A 21,016-nucleotide genomic window follows, 5' to 3' on the forward strand; every position below is an offset into this window, starting at 1 on the left:
CGACGACACCGAGATCTCTATCGGATCGTTGCTCGACGAGAAGCAGAAAGACGGGGAGTTAGTCGACATCTTCGTCAAAAGGTTCCGGAACAAGGCGATGAATTGTCGGGACCCGATCACCGAGGAATTCATCCTCCTGACCTGCCACAACAACCTTTCGCTAGACGTGTTGGAAGCAATGGGCACAGCACCATCCAACACATGGAAGGATCTGAAAGTTCGAGGAGAGCAAGTTGAGCGATTCCTCAGGATAAAGAAGGCGGAGAGAAGCCAACCGGCAACAAATCCTCCGAAACAGAACTTCAACCAAAAAGGAAAAGGTAAAGCTCATGCTAATGCCGTTGATGCTAACCAAACTTTTCAATTGAAACCTCAGCAACAACAGCAGCAACGAGCGCCACAACAATCCCAGCCACATTGGCAACAACGGCCTCAGAAACAAAAGTCTTCGGAGCCGAGGTTTCCCAAAGTCTACTCCTTCAAGGATGATGAAGTTCCCGGCATCTTCAAATACTTGTTGGAGAACAACAAAATCCAGCTGCCGGCGATCGTGGATCAAGAGGGAGCCAGCAAGGTGACGGATCCAAAGTACTACGCGTACCACAGAGCGGTCCATCACCCTACGAGATCATGCTACCACCTCAAGGACAAGATCCAGGCGTTAATCGACGTAGGGGTCATAACCCCGAAACCAGCCAAGAATGTGGGGGTAAACGCAGTATCAATCAGTTTTTGATCGGTGATTACTACTTGGTTCGAGCCAAAACGCATCACCAAGGTGGGAATGAAGACGGTGAATGATGACCCACATGGACAGCGCCAAAAAGGGCTTGTGCCGCATACAGCCCCAAACGGTGAAATCCTCTGGGTTCATCCCGATCTGATTGAAGATGATCAATGGGCTGGATCATCATCCAAGAAGAAGTCCAAAGAGAAAGGAAAGTCTTGCTGTGGAGTCTCTGCTATCCCCGGAGAAGATGATGAAAGAATCATAGCTTTCCCGCTCTCTGAAGAAGAACAAGAAGTCTTCGCGACCCGGAGTGGAAATGAGTATCACTTCAAGTATCCATCTACTAGTGATCAATTAGCTGAGCAGGGGGTGACAAAACGGGGACCAGCCAAGACTCTCACAGAACTGGGGGTGATTACGGTTCCTAAACCGGTTGAGGAGGCTCGACAACAACCGGTAGATAAACATAAAGGAAAGAGGCCCAAGGAGGTTCAAAATCCGAAGCAATCTCGTTTCAGTCGTCCGATTGGGAAGGATAAACCGGAAAGTTCGAAAACTCCGCGCGCCTTCGACATCATAGCACAAAGTCTCGGAGAATTCAATCTCCGAGCATAACGTTACATGCAAACGGACTTAAACAATCCGCATGCTAGCCCGACTCAAACGGTAGTCGGTAAAGGATCACACTCGGATCAAACCGGCGCCTGAGGAACTAGAACTGTTAGCTCAACAGTGCAATGTGGCAGCTAAGAACATTCCCTGCATCACCTTCACCAAAGAAGACATGCAGACGAAGAATTCAAACCATGACCGGCCCTTGTATTTTGTCGGGTACATTGGCTCCAGCAAGGTTAACCGAATCCAAGTAGATCCGGGTTCCGCTGTGAGCATTATGCCGCTTCGCCTAATGCATAGCCTTGGCATTCCAGTCAGCAAATTGGCGTCTACAGGCACTGTCATTTACGGATTCAACACCAGCGGGTCAAGACCTTTGGGGAAGATCCGAATAAAATGCCAAATGGGCGATCTGAAGACGGAGGTCACGTGTTACGTGATTGATGCTGAGACATCATATAACTTACTACTGGGTCGGCCTTGGATCCATAGTAATGTTATAGTTCCCTCCACCTTACATCAGTGTCTGAAATATGTCGACACTGATGGAAGGGTCAGGACGGTGGTCGCAGATAAGCAACCATTCAAAGGGTATGAGAATTACTTCACTGATTCTCTCCTTTATGGTAACGAATCTGACACGGAACCATCGATCCAAGGCACGGACAGCGGAGAAGAAGCTGATTCCGAGGCCGGATTCGATTACAATGGCGGTTTTGTTTTAAATGACATTGTACCCTTTGTAATCAATCTTGACGATGAACAATCGTCAGATGGCGGTTGTAACTGGCAACTTGCTGATATTGAAATAAATCATGATTTAGAGTACTCCTTGTCTCTTAATGATGCGATAAAGGGATTATATGATAACTTCTCATCATAAGCTTGCCTAAGTTCAGCCCTGATGGACTCCTCGGTGGTGGCTGAAGTCCTCGCAGCAATCTCTTCTGTCTCGGCTAGCTTCTGCTCCAGGGATCTCAACTCATCAGATAAAGTAGTGTGGGTTTGCTGATCCTGTACTTTCGTCATCTGAAGAATATCCAAAGTCTCCACTTTTTCACGGAGTGTTCTTCTGAGCTGGTCTATCTCGGTCGCACAGGAGGTAATAGAAAGGTCGAGGTTGGCAAGCGAAGATAATTTAGTAGCAAGACTTGTCTTAACTCGATCTACTCGGCCCCGCTGCATCTGAATCTCGAGCTCAGCAAGAACCCGAGCCTCGCGTGCTCGGCCCCGCTGCATCTGAATCTCGAGCTCAGCAAGAACCCGAGCCTCGCGTGATGACTGTAAGCGAGAATCCAACTCGGCAGCAATGAATGAAGAGAGAACCCGAGCCTCGCGTGATGACTGTAAGCGAGAATCCAACTCGGCAGCAATGAATGAAGAGGCACCTACATCCCGGAGCTCGCGAAATATCTGAAGCTCATGCTCTAGGCAATCAAGGTCATCAACTATAACTCTCGCCAGATCCGGGTATCCTGCATCCCTTATTAAACTTATTTTGGAATCAAGGAATGGTTTAAACTGGCGAAGGGAAAGTCCGTCGTGGAGGAGTTTGCCAAGCATGATATTCATAAAGGAGAAGAAAGAGCGGACTTCTACACAGATGACGATCTTCTCAGAGTCATTGTCCGATAACAACTCCTTCACGAGGACATGAAGCCGAGAGGAAAGCCCTACACAAAAAGGAGAAATCCGTCAAAAAGCCTTAATAAGGAAATAAATAACATTTTCAGCGTTCCTCCCCTTGAAACACTGGGGGTGGTGGAGGTATAACGGCTGGAGGTGTATCGACTGGTGTAGTTGGTCTCACAGCCGGCTCAACAGGATTGGTCTCGATAAAGACTCCTGTTAAATACAAGTCAGAATTCTCAAAGGCATCACATTATAGCTGCATTGGCTAGTCCTATAATCAATTTGCAAGGAGACATATACCTTCGAAAGAATCATCCTTAAGATTCTTATTGAATGTGGGCTCGGAAAATATGTCTCCAGGTAACTGGCCATCAAACTGAGGAGAGCTATATATGAAGTGGAGTGTAGGAGTGTCCGCGATCAAATCTTCCTCATCAAAATCATCAATGGAGAAATCTGACGTAAAAGAATATAAATACCAAAGAAGAATAAAGAGACTATAACCAATAGAAATGAGTTACCTCTTATGGATGCGTTAGCCTCTTTATTCCCAAAATCCACGTATGCCTCGTTTTTTTTGAAGGCTTGAAGACTTGGACGTTCGGATCTGATTCTCGGCGAGCACCCGCATCACAAAAAAAATGCAGGAGTTCGAGGGGATCAAGATCTCAGATCTACGTTGTTACACTCCGGATCAAAGCTTGGTCTTTGATCCCGAGATTCGAGCGATTGTTTCCTTGGTGAAATAATCCCTCCGGCTATTATTTCCTTGGTGAAATAATACCCGTTATACTGCGTAGATCGGTCCGGATCTAGATCGCGCGGTGGTCCACGGCAAACAACCCCGGCGCAGGCAAACAACCCATTTGTTCGACAAACAAGGAGAAGTTGTAATTTTTCTTTATTTTTCTTTGATTTTCATTGTAACCGGATCTTATAAAAAGACCGGATCTTTGTAACCCAAAAAGTTGTTATCTAAGATAGCAATGGAATCATCAATGAAGAAGAATGTCATTTTCCCCGCGAACAGCACCCAATCCCCAAATCGAGTTGGCCGCGGCCCCATGTTGCTCTATTTATGAAAATGCCACTGTCGTCCTCTCCTCCGTCTTCTCCTTCCTTCGTCCTATCTTCATCGAGACCGACTCCTCCATCGTTCGATAGAGGAGGCGAGAGAGGAGAATCGACCTTCGATTTCTCTGAAGGTTGCTGCGGCGTTGATGAGCTTAGGTTCCTCTTAGATGCGAACATCACGGGAGATTGGTGATCGTTATGAAACCCTAATTTTGGCATAGGAGACTCGAGGAGAGAGGAGAGGAGACGCTGGAGCTTGCTCGCCATTATTTTTTTTTGGGTTTTGATTCGGGATCCGCGAACTGAGAGAGAGGGAGGGAGGGACGCGAATCGATACACACAGATTCAGCAGAGGCTTGAATTTCAAAGAGATTTGAATTTCAAAATCTCAGTCTTCGTTCTTATTTCTGAGGGAAATCTGTCCGTGGAAATTAGTGTGCTCCATAATGAATTACTGTATGTGTGATGTGTGATCAGCTGCAGTGTTAAATCTACTGTTCAATTTACTGTAGCATGAACAGTGCTTCTCTGGTTCTCCCTTTTGTATAAAGGAATAGATATCACAACATGTTAAGCTACATAATGTATTGCTACCTGTATATCACATCATGTTAAATTTTAGTGATTTCCTGTTAAACATAGTTCATCTTTGTCCAGTGTTATTTCTTTCTGCCTTTGTTCACGTCCTTCAATGAGTATATCTGCGACAAGTCTTGCCCGTACAACTTCATATGAATCGTCGCTAGGAGTAACGCAATTTGTCATTGTAGGCTTAAATCTATCGTCTGTGGCGCTCGGTACCGACATCATATCGGGACGGTGAAGGACAAACCAAGCCATCAAGTAAGTGTACGGGAGCTCTGTCTTAAGGGTGGGAATCTGAGTCGGCGATTCCTTTTCCTTCCGTGTAAAGGCACCAGAAAGCTGTCGAAGTCCTCGGTGAATGTTAGCCACCATCACCGGAAGAAGTGAGAGTTCTTTTTTGTAGGCAAGCTGAACTGCTGGATAGAGTACTTCCAAGGGCAGAGCGTCACAAGATTGATATGAGACCACGCATTTCTTTAACCAAATAGCGAGGAAACCGGCAAGAAGGGTCATGGGTCGAATCGGTGCGGTAGCATGCCACAAGAATGATTTGAACTTGGTCCCTGCAGGAAAACCACCCTCAGAACTGCTAGTGGTATAAGAATGAGCGTCAATCTTCTTCATCAGAATGTTCACCCCTGAGGGAGTAAGTGGGGCCAACTCACAAATAGCCTCGCCAGAATTACTCTCCAGATTCTTGAACAAATAATTGGCAAACTGCTTCAGACTCACGAATGTCTTAGTCCTCTTTACTAAAGGCTCAGACTACGCCAAAGCTATATGATAGTGACAAGTGAGATCCCATAGAGTCTCGTAGCGATCGGGCATACGATCTTTCATCAGACTTAATTCATGGTTGGAGGGAAAGTATTCCTGATACAACATCTGTCCCATGGGTAAGCCAGAAATCCTGTGCATCTCGTGAAGAGCCAAGCCCAATTCCCCTTGCCGGGTCAGAAAAGTGTTCGAATCTGAATTATAAAGCTCGAACAAAGCACAGAAATGCCTTGCGCTGACAGGCAAGCCATACATGGTGGCACGAACGGCTGCATATAAACCACAAGCGTGCAACTCCTCGCCCCATCGGCTCAAGACATACGTCGTCATACGGGTCCACCAAAACTTGTCCAAAGAATGGACCCAACCATAAATCCTGTGACGCGTCGCAGGCATCTCCCGTCCTAGAGCAGCGAGGCGATTCCTCAAGGTAGAAGCGGTGGCGAGGAACTCGTTACGTGGTGGTGCATCCAGCCCCAGTACTCCGGGACGCAATCCGGTGATGTGACTTCTGCTCGAGCCAGGAAACGCCTGATGAGTGATGTAGCCGCAATGGACGCTCTCATGCTCCTCCGTCAAGCGCCACGACATCTCCCGTGTCACGGCCTGACGCCTGAGCTCAGTCAATGAACGATGCCGAAGAATCTTCGGCAAGTATATGAAGCCACTGCTCAGCCTCAATAAACACGGCATCCGGGTCTTCGACAGAGTCGCCAAATAAGAAATCACTCTTCCGAAGAGGCTGAATAGAACTGGCGTCCTTCACAAGAGGTGCATCGGTAATCAACTGTCGAAGAGCTCGGTGCCCACCTTCCTTCACCGCCTGAGCAACCTCAGTCGATGTGCCCAAGACGAACTGAGGAGTGACCGGGATAGGGGAAACATCGTCGGAGGTCGAATAATACTCGCCACGACGCCCGTATACTGCGTGAGATGAGAACGCTCCAGAAGGGTATTCAACTGAGAACAAGCAATTAAACGTTTGTTAATTCCAGTTATAAAAGGAAATTGAACTCATCTTACGAAGGGGTAAGATAGAGTCATTGCCTTATAAAGGGTGTGACGTTTTGGCCACGTTGCGCCTTCATAAGATAGGGTATATCGACAATATATCCCTGCCTTATAAGGCACAACGCAGCGACAAAACGCCCCCTTTATTTATTATGAGATAGTGTTTTGACCAAGCAAAACATATCTTTGAAGCGTCGATCCTCACCAAGGAGAATCAAGGCTCTTCCCGATTGCCTCACCAAGGAGAACAACGTGGGGTTAAAAGGACCAATTTGCAAATTTTCAGAAAAAAGAGGGTTAATTTGCAAAATTTCCAGACTAAAAAGTGGCTCTCACGGCATAAGAGAGAGGCGTGCATCAGTCGACGGATAGAGTGATCGAGCCCCTCGCCATACGTGGACATAGCAAACCTGCAACCGGCGTAAATTGAAGGATCAGATTCTAAAAAAAGGAAAAATCCCATTTTTACCCCCAAAAAAGGCAAGTTTGAGGCCCATCAAAGTCACACCCTCAACCCTTATAGGTGGAGCCCCTCCGACTCCATTACACTAGATCAAACACGAAATAGGATCAAGATGGCGATGATTACCTGAAGAAAAGCCCAAAATCCAATAAATAGACGAGACCTTTAAGGGGAAACGTTGGAACCACACGGCTCGAGGGGGCCTGAACGAGGAAACTTTTGTATTTGAGATTTTGCGGAGATTCCTCAGTCCAAGATTCAAGGAAAGCAGATCTAAGACAAATATTCAAGGTTTGAAGAGAATGGCGTGCTCGAGGGAAGAGAAATCAAGCAGGCAGAGGGGCGAGTGGGTTCGGCCGGCCTAGGAAGAATGAGGAAGAAAAAAGAAAAAAATGAAGGAAAAACCCTCTTTTATAGCCTTGAACCAGATCTGGCTGAACCAGACCAGACCGGGCTAAACCAGACCAAGCCAGAATGGACCAGAATGAGCCAGAATGAGCCAGAATGAGCCAAATTGAGTCAGATTGAGCCTGGCTGGACCAGACCAGATCAGAATGAGCCAAATTGAGCCAGATTGAGCCTGGCTGGACCAGACCAGATCAGAATGAGCCAAATTGAGCCAGATTGAACCAGAATGAGCCAGTCTGAGCCAAATTGAACCAGTTTGAACCAAATTTGAACCAGAATTCAAATTGGAGCTGAATTAAGCATTGAAACGACTTTTGATCAACCTACGGTTCAGTCCTTCACCTATTTAACCCCTCTACCATATATTTGGAAGGGTCGGAGAGATTTTTGAACCCAAATACTGCCTTTTAGGCACATTTTTTTGGGCCGGTTGAGATTATTCGAACCTAAAGAATACTCCAATAAGGTATACGAGTATAAACTATTCTCTCTTCCTTGTTGAGAAGTTTCTGGAGAATATTTTTCTAAAAATATTCTTAAGGATAACTCAACATAACTCCCAGGAGTGTATGAGTATAAACTAGACCTCCCCGCTCCAACTCCTTAAGAGCTTAAACTGTGTAGACTCCAAAATACTTACGAGTATAAACTGTGTTAAACGCCGGACAACGCATCACAATGAAGATTCAAAGCTGTCAACCAGTGGTCAATTTCATGTTGAAGCAACTAACTCGAGCTAAAAAGCCAGGAAATCAAGAATCGACTTCAAATTCAAAATTCCGACAACGGTCAGACAATAAATGCAGCACCGGAACCCTCTCAAGCATTCGACAAAGCACCGAATAGCCTGGAGGATTGAAGGAATCGAGAATAGAAGCTATTCCAAGAGCCCGTTACACCGATTGAAGGTTGGGACAGTCATATCCAAAGTATTCCAGACTCCTCTATAAAAGAACGAGACTGGAAAACTTTGGAGGGGGTATCTGTAGGCATATAAAATTGCTTATAGGTCCCTTGACATGGTTCAACACGAACTAATGAACCATCAGGCGACGTATCTAAGCACGAACGTCAGTCCACAACACCCAAGCCAAGTGACACGCAACGAAGCGGATTAACAAGGCTACGAAGCTGACGAATCGCACGTGAACGACGGAATGAATCCACTCGCGTGCGGAATCAAATCAACGGTCCAGAGAGTCAACGAGTCATCCAACCATATAACGGATTCGAACTCAGACACCAAAGCCGATTTACTGCCTAATCGGGATCCAGACTTCCAAATCAGGAATCAAGTCAACAAATAGATGTCAGACCAATCAACCGCATAACCGAATCACAGACGAAGCGGATACAAGGACCGAAACAACCGAACGACGGACGCAAAGCCCGGAGTGGCTCGGCCAAAGCCGCCAGATCTGTGCCAAATGCACAGATCTGGTTGCCTATAAATAGGCGGGGTCATTCATCATTTTGGAGGACTTTTTGGAAGAACTTTTGGAGAGCCGAAACTCTGCCGGATTAAGACCTCATCTTGGAGTTTTTGAAGGCTTGAAGACTTGGACATTCGGATCTGATTCTCGGCGAGCACCCGCATCACAAAAAAGGCAGGAGTTCGAGGGGATCAAGATCTCAGATCTACGCTGTTACACTCCGGATCTAAGCTTGGTCTTAGATCCCGAGACTTGGACGATTGTTTCCTTGGTGAATCAATCCTCCCCGGCTATTATTTCATTTGTGAAATAATACCCGTTATACTGCGTAGATCTGTCCGGATCTAGATCGCGCGGTGGTCCACGGCAAACAACCCCGGCGCAGGCAAACAACCCACCAAAGCGAGCGACCGAATAACAGGAGCTCGTGATCTGTTCACAAGGAGAAAAAGTTGTAATTTTTGATTTTCTTTATTTTTGATTTTCATTGTAACCGGATCTAAAAAAGACCGGATCTTTTGTAACCGAAAAAACTGTTATTCAAGATAGCAATGACATCAATGAAGAAAGCAACGAATTTCCCCGCGAACAGTCACCCAATCCCCAAATCCCGAGTGGCCGCGGCCCCATGCTTGCTCTATATTATTGAAAATGCACTTGTCGTCCTTCCTCCTCGATCTTTCTCCTTCCTTCGTCCGTATCTTCATCCTGAGCGACTCCTCCATCGATTTCCGCATAGATGCAGGCCGGAAGAGAGGAGAATCGCACCTTCGATTCTCTCTGAAAGCGTTGCTTGGGCGTTGATGAGCTTAGGTTCACTCTTAGATGCCGAACATCAGCGGGAGATTCGGTGATCGTATATGAAAACCCCTAATTTTGGCATAGGAGACCGCCCAGTTGAGAGAGAGAGGGAACGCGTGCGAGCTGTGCTCGCCATATTTTTTTTGGGTTTGATTCGGGATCCGCGACTGCAGAAGAGCAGAGGGAGGGATGGCGAGTATTTCGAGCCGTTTGCTGAACGAGGACGCGCGACGAATACCCTCCTCGGCGGTCCTCGGGCACGTTCCAGCCGTGGGAGGCGAGGTAGAGGCTTGTCCATGGTGAGAGCAGAAGCCTGAGAAACGGGTTTTTCTTGCCTTTGATTTTTCTCCATTTCCCTCCTCTTCTTGCTTCTTGGTGCTTCTGGAGAGAGAGAGGAAGAGAGCGGATGTGGCGGGATTCCTAGAGAAAGGGAGGTTGCTTCTGGGCAAGAGAGAGGGGACGAGAGGAGGGTGGTTGGCAGGATTCACGAGAGAAGTCGGGAAGTTTTGAATTTGAATCCGTTATTTCTTGAAGAGAAGCTGGAGTTGGCTCGCGCCGTTCAGAATGCCAAATGCGAGGGTGCAGAGAATTACTGGTCTCAATTTACGTGTAGCTATGAACCAGGAATTCTCTGATCCTCCTATTGCTATAGAAGCAATATATATATATTATATATTATATATATATATATATATATATACACACCTATATATGTATATGTATACGTATTATGTATATATATATATATGTATTAGGTGTGTAGGTATATATATATTATATATATATATATATATATATATATGCTAATCTCCGCGACTATCTTAAAGTCTCCTTCTCCACATTAGCACGTCAAAGTTTTAGTGGGAAATTCATGTTTTAAACTCTAAAACGTGTATGCATGCTTCTTCAAAAATCTACTATAAATATTATATTATGAATAATATGAAGCATATGAGAAGCATTGAAGTTTGACACCTAGGGAAATCATCAACTTGTTAAGGAAAAAAATACCATTTCTTCTAGTCACTAGTACAAAATAGAGCATGGCTAAGATACTAAAACATGGCCCCACCTAGCAATAAAGAATTTTACATGTGTCCAAGATACTAACACATGGCCCCACCAATCCCTAATGAAATAGTATCCAAAGTTTATACATTTAGTCTCCTAAAATTAAACCTATCAGATTACTTTTTCGTAATTTACTGTATATGAAATGTTATCCATTAGTCCCGAAAATCTCAACTCATAGGAAACGTACAATCATGACACTTGATACTTGTCTAGATGATACTAACCAAATGTTCGATCAGAGTACCATCTACATCTGGGAGCTCAAGGAAGATGAATCTCTAATCGTGAATCCAAACATATTATCTTATCTCATAACTCGTGTAAATAGGGTATTCTAAATGAAATCTAGTACTCACTAGGAGGATGTATTATAAAGTCAAACGAATTAGTTAACAAACAAGATTAAACATAAAAATTCCTTGAGCTAGTATACCAACTAATAACATACATCTGACCAACAATATAATAGAAATGGGTCTCGACTTGCACACAAGTGAGCTTAAAAAGTATAGTCCAACGTAATTTGCTAAATATCCATAATATGCTATTTTCATCCCTCATGTATGGGAAGATCTGGGACAACCACCAAATGTTATCTAAGTCTATGATATGAACTAACTTATGACATTCCTAGATTCACGAAACACATACCTAAAGTCACAAAACATGATTTGGAAAAAAAAGCAAATACACATATTTTCTAGAGAACTATCTTTTAGAGGATTATAAAAAAAAAACCCAAAACTTCATAAGATAGCAAACTCCCTTTAAAAATCCTTGCTATGGGTAATCTTTCATTTTAAGGAAGCTAACAAAGAAAATGGAAGTGAAATTAGAAGTCAAAATTCAGAAGTGAAATTAGAAGTCGGAAGCTCATAATATGCACATAGTCAAAATTGCAAATTTTAGGTTAGGTACAAGCGCTTGGTAGCTGGATGCATGCGCTCAGTGATACATCAAACAATTGGCACATCTCCTTCTTGAATTGAGTCTTTGCCCAATCGGACGTGTGCGCTCACCAACGTGATTTGTGCACGCCTGAACTGGTAGACTGTATTTTTTCCATAATCTATCAAATTCTACTGACAAATTGTCTACTCAATGCACATGCCATGTATTATCATTTCTTAGAGCCATAGTATGAAGCATTTGCATTTAGTTTGAGTTTATTTCATCAAGAATCTAAAGAGAAATCTTAATACTTCAGTATTATCTAAAAATATACATTTTTATACAAAAACTAATAAGATCTGAGCAAACCCATGAATCAAAACATGTGATTGAGAATAAATATGATCAAAATAGATGCCTTAGGAGATTTATCTAAAAGAAGAGGTAGAGATGTGTGCCCTAGTAAGAAGAGGTAGAGATCTTTGCTTCAGAATATCGAATGCAAAACTTGAGTTTTTCTCCATTGAGTGAGCAAAACTCATGTCTTTATCTAGCACAAATTATTCTAGATGAGATCTTAGATTAGGAATTCAAAACAAGAAGATTGAGCACGAATAATAAAACTTATCTTAGCTTGAGTCCATGGCTTGGATCTGTGATAGACCCTTTCACTTTTTCTTGATCTCCTTCCATAGAGGACCTTCTCTCTCTCTCTCTCTCTCTCTCTCTCTCTCTTACAAAACTCACACTTTCTCTCTCTCAATCTCACTCTAACTCTACGGTGGTAGCCCTAAATCTAAGCTATGATTTTTAGTAGAGAATTATATTTTCTAATTACAGTCTATTACCCGCATCCTGACTTCCCAATATTTATGATCTCCGACTATCTTAAAGTCTCTTTCTCCACATTAGCAGGTCAAAGTTTTAGTGGGAAATTCACGTTTTAAACTCTAAAACGTGTATGCATGTTTCCTCAAAAATCAACTACAAATAATATATTATGAATAATATGAACCATATGAGAAGCATTGAAGTTTGACACCTAGGGAAATCATCAAATTGTTAAGGAAAAAAATACCATTTCTTCTAGTCCCTAGTACAAAATAGAATAGTCCAAACAGTTATTGTAAGTGTTTGGACAAGTCAAAATAGCCTAAATGGTTTCAACCATTTGGGATAATAAACCCAAACGGTTAAAATCATTTGGGAGATTAAAAAATCCATAATGATATTCTTAAACGGTTTAAACCGTTTGGATATTAGCCCTAACGGTTTAAACCATTTGGGAGATTTTATTGGTTTTTGAAAAAAATTAAAACTCTTTTTTCTCCATTCTCCCGTGTACTAAACCCGATATTTCCCCCCAAAGATTTCTGCATCGCCTAAAACCATCGCACCCTTTTAGATCCCTAACCTCCTCCACCTCCCTTATCTACCCCGTCGAGGTCCAACCGTGGTCGCTGGCCAACGTACCTCCTCATCCACCGTGACTCTCACTCCTCCGCCTCATCTTCGCCGGGAGCTACCTAATCTTTGCCACGGACCAACGTACCCCTTCCACCTCCCTCATCATCGCCGGGGCTCTCGTTCCCCCCTCCTCCTTCACCGTCTCCATCGATTTCACCACATCCTCCTTCACCACCTCCACCATCTCTTCCTTAGGTCGCCCCCTTCTTCTCTATAAATTAGTATTATCTACTCTCTACAAAACCCTAAACCTAATTTATTTGACCATCTAACACAAATTTCCCTATTTATAGCAAATTAATTGACTTCCCAATGTTACCTTCTCTTCCTCAGACATCCTCTTTCTCCAGCAGACTTATTTAAGGTAATTTTTGAGAGTTTTCTTATTTTTAGGAAATATTGAGTTTTTTCTGCTATTATCTTGTATTTTTTGATTTTTCTGGTTATTCATAAAAATTAATCTAATTTATGATGTTGCTATTATGATATTTATGCAATTGTATTTTCATCATTGGATCAAAACTAGTTAAAAATTTGGGCAGATCAAGGAAGAGAACATTGTAGTTTTCATAGCATTTTTAGAGGGTAAACATGCATATATATATATAGATTAATAATTTACATAAGAGTATTATTATTTTTCAATTCATGTGTTACTAGAATTAGAATTCCTATTATGCTTTTTTAGTTTCTTTTATTATGTTGGTTATTATAAACTGGAAGTTGCTCAGATATGAACTAGACACTCAAAACGACCATTTAAAATCACAGTTTTGAACTTGGGTATGGGCTGAAATGAACCTGAACTTTGTCTAACGAGTTTCAAGAAATGCATGTGAGCATTGTGAAGTGAAAGATATACATTCAAGAAGTATTTTATAAGTGTTTTAAATTAAAACATATATCATATAATTGAGCACATGTCAGAATAAACGTATAACTATATCCAATGAGTGCCCATAAAGTTTGGATATGGATAAGTGTCGGCTACATGTCTGGTACGAGTACGGCTTCATGATAGAAGTACCCGAGTAACATAGGAGCGACTGTTATTTTCCTCTAGGCACTTCTTAAATTATGAGTTCAATTAATACCTCATGATTTATATACTATTTACATATTTCTATTTTATTTAATAATATGAACATGTTTAAACTGTTTAGCTTTTAATTGTAACCCTATATTTGAATCAAAGTCATGATCAAGCTTAGCTTACTCCCTAAATCCATGTTTGTAGAAGTCGTTACTGATAAATCATTTTATTTAGGTTAGCATGGCCCATAACTTCATCGGAGATAAGGATTGGATGTACGTGGGTCGTGTAGAACGCATGCAATCTATTTTCGATAATGGAGTTAGTGCTTTCATGGATTGGATGTACGTGGGTCGTGTAGAACGCATGCAATCTATTTTCGATAATGGAGTTAGTGCTTTCATGGACTTTCTACGTAAACACGATATGGTCCGATATAGGAGACTCATTTGTCCATGTAAGTTATGTGTGAATAACTTACATCAATTGGAGGAAGAAGTAGAACTTCATATTATGATTTATGGTTTTGTTAGCAATTAAAAAACTAGGGTATATCATGGAGAAATTGAAGGTCGCAGTGATGCAGATGAAGAAGAACAAGAAGAAGATAACTTGTTTCTCGATGAGGAAATAGAGGAAATGGTTGAGGTAGCTCTTGGTAACACTAACCCTGCTGAAGTTCTTCCTTTCGGAGGAGGACATCGTGAAGACAATTATGATAAATACATGAATGATGCTATGATACCTATTTATAAGAATGCAAAATACTCCATGCTGTCATGGTTCGTCTATCTATTCTAAATTAATTGTTTAAATAAATAGAGCAACAAGTAATTTACGATGCTCCTAAGGTTTATTAAAGATTCTATGCCTCTAGGGAACCATGTGCCTGAGAGCTGGTACGAAGCTCAAAAAATAATGTCTAATCTAGGTCTTAAGTGTGAGATGATACATGTATGTCCCAATGATTGTATAATTTACTAAGAAGAAAATTTAGATAAGATAGAGTGTCCTATCTTTGGAGAGGCTAGATATAAGAAGAAAGTATATGGTTAGAAGAAAGATATACCTATCAAGATAGTACGATACTTTCCCATAACACAAAGGCTGCATAGGCTATTCAAGTGTAGGAAGATATCTTTAGTCAGGAAGCTCACAATATCAGGCTATTGGCTAGTGATGGCTTTTGCCCCTTCAGCTTTAAAGGCAATCCGCACAGCAAATGGTCTCTTGTGGTGATGGTTTATAACCTCTCGCTGTGGTTTGCTATGGACCAAATATATTTTCTGATGCCCCTTCATATTGATGGTCCTAAGTCACCGGGAAACAATATTGACGTCTACCATCGACCTCTTATCAAAGAGTTAAGGTCTTTATTCACTGATGGTGTGGAGACATACGATGCGGACATGGGGACAAACTTTACCATGTGTGTAGCCTTAATGTGGACAATCGTTGATTTTCCTACGTATGGAATGCTATTTGGTTGGTCTGTACAAGGTTACATTGCATGTCCTTACCGTCATCTCCACACAGTATCGAGAAGACTACCCTTTAGCAATAAGACTTGTTATTGCAACCATCAATGCATGTTGGATGAAAATAATCTTTATAGAGATGACATCATCCACTTTGATGGTACTAAAAAGAATTGCCCGCGTCCAGACCCATTATCCGGAGATGATATACTTGCTTAGGGAATGTTAAAAACAACATGACCTTCAAAAATGTTAAGAGAATACAAGAAACACCACAAGGATGAAATAAGAAAAGTATCTTCTTCGAAGAACCCTAATGGAAGACAAATAAAATGTGGCATAACTTAGACGTCATGCACATTGAGAAAGGAGTATCTAAGCACATACTTAACTTACTTCTCTATGAAGCTGGAAAATAAAAAGATAACCTCAAAACTCGAAAGGATCTCTAGGCGTGGAACATTAGAAAATAGTTGCATCCTATACCGAAGGCAGGCAATCCAGACCAGTTTGTACTCCCCAATGACATGTATCACATGTCACTAGATGAAAAGAAAAAGTTTCTTCAGGTGTTATATGAGTTGAAGGTTCCTTTGGGGTTTTCACGATCATTTAGTAAGAAGATAAAGATTGTTAAAGGCAAGATCGAAGGGTTGAAGAGTCATGATCACCATATTATAATGGAACATCTTCTTCAACTCTCTCTCAGGACTTCCCTTCCTAAATCAGTCCGTTTAGTGACCAACGATCTTCTTTGGAATGACGCCCACATTTATCAACAAGATTCATCGCTTTATCCTTCTCAATATCGAATGCCTTTGAGAAGTTAGAGAGTATGTCTATGTTTATATGACATAATATACTTATCATATTAGTTACTCATTTTGACGTTAGTATACACAAGGATGAAATACGTGGAATGCATGGTAATTGGAATGAGGCACGTGTAACACATCATAAGGACAATTTTTGCAATTGGTTTAAAAATTATGTAAGATTTTTATTATCTCATTTTTTTGACTCATTCTATTAATTTAATCTAACATCTTTATGTAATTGTCATATTAACCTTTTCGTCAGAGACGATTACCGAGTGTAGAATCAATATTAGATAAGGAACTTGGATATTTGTCTACACTTAAAGATGCTGAAGTTAAATACTATAAAGGATTTGGTGTTGGCGGCTACAAGTTTGAAATCAAGTCTACAAAAGAATCTTGAACCACCCAAAATGGTGGAATTAACCCTAGGCACTAATGATGTGACATACTATGAGTACCTTGATAACATACTTGGTATCAACTATCCATGATGAGTAGGATGCATTTATGTCTTTCAGTGTGTTTGGTATGATATGAAGACTAGAACTAGTAAGTTGAAAGACCATTACGGGACTTGTGTAGATGAATTTGGATTGACGAGTGTAAACACCACACGTTTTTCCTTTGAGGATGATCTATTTATATTTCCAGAACAAGCATTTTAAGTATACTACTCAAAGTGCTTTAGGCATTCGGGGTGGAGTGTTGTATGTCGATGGAGGCCTAGGGATACTTATGACGTCCTACAATTCGTAAATTTTGAGGTTGTAGAGATTAATGATGATGAAGAATTTGAGCAGGGAGGAGTTGTATGTCAAGATAAATCTCCTGAATCTGATAAAGTTTTGTGGATTAGGAATGATTTGAATAGTAAAATACTTGTACATATTCCTACAACTTCTAGGGAATCTGTAGAACCAAACACTTCTATAAAGCAAAAAAGGTAACCATTATAAAAATTCATATTGTTTAAAATTTATATCTTCAAATTTATTAATATGTCTATTTCGCATATATCTTATATGAATTGTAAAATTCTTTCTAGGGCTTGACGAAGATGTCTAGAGTTCCATCACGGAACATAGCACGTAACTTATACAGTGCGAAGACCTGCATCCTCAGGCGAGAGAGTGTAGGAGAGAACTCGAATCTGCTCATGTTGCTACATCCGTACCTAGCATTAGGGAGTTTACTCCAGTCGTAGGTAACTATTTAATTTTCTTTTGATTCTGTTTTAACATGACACATAATCTTTATTCCTTACTTATATCTCTTTATTTTGTATTTTTAATATCACAATTGTGCTACTCTTGCTATTTAATAGAACCATCTTATCTTGATTAGCAAATTAGCAAGCGCCTACAGAAGAAAATTATTTACAGACGACTACCCTTCACACTCCATACTTTCTAGACAATCGTCTAGTCAGTATATTTTTAGTGTATTAAATTTTAATCTTAATACGTTGAGGGTAGATATATTCAAAATAATAATTTGGCATGCTTAATTAAAACCCCAGCGCCCACACGGACCTTTACCTATTATTTTCACATCTTTTGCAAGAAGTAAGGGCATAAATTCATAAAATTGACAGAATATTGAATATCATATTTCATTTTTTTACCTAAAATGCTTAAACAAATAAATATGCCTATATGTCTAGCTACTGTAGAAATCTTCCTCTGATATTGTAATTTTGATGGTGCAGGTGGCCAGTTTTTCCAGTGAGTTGTTTGTGGTAATTTACTAGGATATGTCTGTTTAACTCTTAGGCAATCATTTGCAATTTGCATATTCTGTTTCCTAGTTTTAGAAATCAAAGGTTGGTTGTTGTGATGAGAAACAGTTGTAATAGTGGTAATTGTGAAGTTCCGTAGATTAAAGAATCTTGGTTTTTTTTAACTCTATTTTTCTTAGACGTGATAAAACAAGGAATTCTAGCCAGCAGTGGGATTGTTCATGCGGGTCTGGCTTTTCTTCCCTTTTTTGTGTTTATTTTTCGTTTTTTGTTTTGAGCTTATCCATGGGATGTCATGCAGTTCTAACTACAAGAAAATGCATGTTTTGGTGATCAATAAGTATGGTTGGATTCCCATCATATAATTCCAAGTAAAAAAGCTTTCCAGGCTTTCTGTACAAATTTATCTAGTAACGGCCGGAAAAGATACAAAAAAAGCAACTGCACCTCTTCCATGAGCTGTCTGTAATTAGGAATATAGTTTAGCTCCACTATGCATAGCCTAACACCAAACTACTATGAGATACTTTACATTTCTTATTTATCTGCCAGAATATACCCTAAAACAAGATATCTTAATCCGAACCACGTTAAAATTTGTGTTTTGTTTGTGCATTGATATTTAGTTCGTTTGGCTCTCTTGGAATTGGCATTTGGTTTGGTTCCTCGACACAGCTTTTGCCACAACAATTTGGTTTCAGACCTCGGGCTACGCTTGGGCTATTTGGAGGAGTAGATCGATTTGGGAAGCTCGTCTAGGGTTTCAGTTGGTGAGAAAGGTGGGATCTTTTCGGTAAAGCTTCTTTCTTTTCTCAGTTTTGGATCTATTCTTCATTTGTTTCCGCATTGGTTGTTGGTGTATTGAGGATTATGGCCGAGAAAGAGGGAGTTGAGGGTAGTTCTTCAGGTGTGAAGATTGTCCAAAGTTTGAGTATCCACTCGATGAAGATTGACATGGAGAAGTTCAATGGCACTAACAATTTTGGACTTTGGCGATGCGAAGTCTTGGATGCGCTCAATGCGCAGAATTTAGAAGATACGTTGGAGTTGGACGGGAAACTGGACAACATTGATGAGAAGGTTTGGAAAAAGATGAATCGGACAGCGTGTGGTGTGATTAGGTCTTGTCTCTCTCAAGATCTAAAATATGATGTGATGAATGAGACTTCTGCTAAGAAGATTTGGGAGGTCCTAGAGAGCAAGTACTTGACGAAGAGCATAGAAAACCACTTGCATTTGAAGAGGAGGCTTTATCGCTTCCAATTGAAGAAGGGGACATCCATTAGTGATCACATGAACCACTACACGAAGCTTCTTGCAGATTTGGCGAATGTAGATGTCATTGTTGAAGATGAGGACAAGGCGTTGCTATTGTTGAGTTCCTTGCCCGACGAGGAATATGAGACGTTTGTCCTTACTCTTACCAACTCAGGAAGAAGGACAATGAGACTTCTATTGAGCCGGTAGCAGGGGCATTGGTTGCAAGAGCAAAAGGTCCAAACCGAGGTAGAAGGTCACATTCAGGCTTTTGATGGGGGTTACAAACTTTGAAGCAAGGGGGAGTGTTGCATAGTACCATAGTGCTTCAAATAGTTAGTGGGTCATTCTTTTTATTTTATTTGTGGCTGCTAGTTTTCTGTTTTTAGTGGGTCCTTTAGTCTTTAATTAGTTGGTTAGCATTTTCATTTATGCAGTTAGAGTCATGGGCCATGTTTCCCCACTTTCTCCTTATTTTTAGCTATTTCAGTAGTGGTGTAAGCCTACTTAAGGCTTTGATTGATTTGTGTAAGGTGTGTTATTGCAGTTAATGAAAAGAAACTTTACTTTCTTCCCAACAATATTCTACAATATTAAAACTATATTTCGGTAGATAAGATCACTGGAGAGTATATATACTCGGATAATAGCACAAAGGAGTATTGTATAAGTATGAATGTGATAGAAACTAGGGACTTTTATGCAATCAACTTCTTGTGAAACTTGTTTAAGAAATATAATCATACTTCAGTAATAGTACGTCAGTACATTTTTTAGCTTTTCCACGTCTCACACTGCCAAGAAATACATTAAAAAAAGAAACGAAACAAGACTTGAAGAGTGCATTGATCTCCATAAGAATAGAAGACTGCCCAACTTTTTACATAATTATACATATATGCATGATTATATAGACAGAACAGCTCCAAGGCGTAGATAAAATAACACATTAAGATCATCTTCAGTCTTGGAGCAGAGGACACGAAGAGAAATTAGCCTACTAATTAACTAGATTCAGCTTGGTAGCTCTCGTTATTGAATATGAAAGAGTAAAGGGGATTGATCGCATTTTATGCGACTCTTTCAAAAGCACCACCAACTTGCATATGTAGCCATTCTGAGGCTGATGCTTGATCGTATTCCCTCGGGGCCTGTGAAGGCCAAAGTAGGAGCATTGTATACCTGTGCTACAAACTGATGTAAAGAAAAATGGTAGAAAATAAAATGTTAATAAAAGTAATCAGTACTACATGCATGTGGTCCAAATTGAAATGATGAAAATTTCAAAAATAAATGCTAGCAAAACTAGTAAGAGCTGAACAGATATAAATCCAATGATATTTACATGCTTTCAGAAGCAAGTTAATTTAGCAGGCCCACACAACATCATCTGTGATCCAAATCTCAGTGTTCCTAGCTAGAGAGCTTGATTCCATAATAACCTATATCATGATTCCCGGAAAATGAAAAATAAAATATCATAAATTAAGCGTATGGATTAAACCCTTTGACTGTGAAAGATCTTCGAGCAATTTCATGACAGATTAAGAAGCAAGGTTACATAGGTCTGAAAGTTAAGCATATCTGGAATGAGCAATGAAATTCCTTCAGTACCCAGGGACATGCATTCAGATCATTTGGGTTGCCTCTTTAGGAGGAAACCCTTCAATTCCAGGATTCATCCTGGAATTTACAGCTTCAAGCTTCATTGATAGCCTCTTTAGGAGG

General features: G+C 40.9%; 1 long non-coding RNA gene across 2 annotated transcripts in view; it reads left to right on the top strand.

Annotated features, from left to right (window-relative positions):
* Positions 12,883 to 21,016, top strand: part of LOC109846947 — a 33,261-nt gene continuing 25,127 nt past the window's right edge. Inside the window, exons 1-2 of one of the 2 annotated variants that reach the window (XR_002248587.1) lie at positions 12,883 to 13,325; positions 17,339 to 17,497. This is a non-coding gene — a long non-coding RNA (uncharacterized LOC109846947). The remainder of the gene's footprint in view (positions 13,326 to 17,338; positions 17,498 to 21,016) is intronic. The other variant, XR_002248588.1, reaches the window with a different exon arrangement.

The sequence above is a fragment of the Asparagus officinalis genome, chromosome 7 (genome assembly GCF_001876935.1).
Source record: "Asparagus officinalis chromosome 7, Aspof.V1, whole genome shotgun sequence".
Lineage (NCBI taxonomy): Eukaryota > Viridiplantae > Streptophyta > Magnoliopsida > Asparagales > Asparagaceae > Asparagus > Asparagus officinalis.